We start from the raw sequence: 1608 nt of genomic DNA on the forward strand, positions 1-1608 counted from the left end.
GGTCGGGAATTCCGGGGGAGTGAGGGATATGTGTGTGTAGGGGGCTGGGCGTAGCTGAACACTTAGACGGACGGCTTACAGGACAATTTGTATTGCAACTTTTGGCAGAGAAGAATATTTACCAAATGTTCACAAGTAAAATAAATTGTTATACAGTAAAAATAGACATAACCATCCGTGTAACTTATCCTGAATTACATCCTGTGTTAACTCCAGAGCTGCACTCACTATTCTGCTTGTGCAGTCACTGTGTACATACATTTCTTATCCTGTACTGATCCTGAGTTACATCCTGTATTATACTTCAGAGCTGCACTCACTATTCTGCTAGTGGAGTCACTATGTCCATACATTACATTACTTATTCTGTACTGATCCTGAATCACATCTTGTGTTAACTCCAGAGCTGCACTCACTATTCTGCTGGTGAAGTCACTGTGTACATACATTACTTATCCTGAACTGATTCTGAGTTACTTTCTGTATTATACTGCAGAGCTGCACTCACTATTCTGCTGGTGCAGTCACTGTGTACATACATTACTTATCCTGTACTGATTCTGAGTTACTTTCTGTATTATACTGCAGAGCTGCACTCACTATTCTGCTGGTGCAGTCACTCTGTACATACATTACTTATCCTGTACTGATCATGAGTTACATCCTGTATTATACTGCAGAGCTGCACTCACTATTCTGCTGGTGCAGTCACTGTGTACATACATTACTTATCCTGTACTGATCCTGAGTTATATCCTGTATTATACTCCAGAGCTGCACTCACTATTCTGCTGGTGCAGTCACTATGTCCATACATTACTTATCCTGTACTGATCCTGAGTTACATCCTGTATTATACTTCAGAGCTGCACTCACTATTCTGCTAGTGGAGTCACTATGTCCATACATTACATTACTTATCCTGTACTGAGCCTGAATCACATCTTGTGTTAACTCCAGAGCTGCACTCACTATTCTGCTGGTGCAGTCACTGTGTACATACATTACTTATCCTGTACTGATCCCGAGTTCCATCCTGTATAATACTCCAGAGCTGCACTCACTATTCTGCTGGTGGAGTCACTGTGTAGATACATTACTTATCCTGAACTGATCCTGAGTTACATCCTGTATTATACTCCAGAGCTGCACTCACTATTCTGCTGGTGCAGTCACTGTGTACATACATTACATTACTTATCCTGTACTGATCCTGAGTTAGATCCTGTATTATACTCCAGAGCTGCACTCGCTATTCTACTGGTGCAGTCACTGTCTATATACATTACATTACTTATCCTGTACTGATCCTGAGTTAGATCCTGTATTATACTCCAGTACTGTTAATATCAATTCTGAGTGGAGTCGCCCTTTAATTAAAGGGTACTGGAGTAATTCGGTTCATAGGGCATTTGCTGTTGGTGCAATCACAGCTTCTGCCGGGCTATGTACTAACAGAATGACGTAATGTTTGTGTAGGTAGATAGAAATGTTCAGTGAGGTGTTTCAGTGTCTACAGGGAACAGACACTAGACTGCCATCAACAAGCACAGCTCTGCTACATCTGAATTGTAACCACAGAGGAGTCCCTGGTACCATTTACTGCTT

Source organism: Bufo bufo, chromosome 8 (assembly GCF_905171765.1).
Source record: "Bufo bufo chromosome 8, aBufBuf1.1, whole genome shotgun sequence".
Taxonomy (NCBI): Eukaryota; Metazoa; Chordata; class Amphibia; order Anura; family Bufonidae; genus Bufo; species Bufo bufo.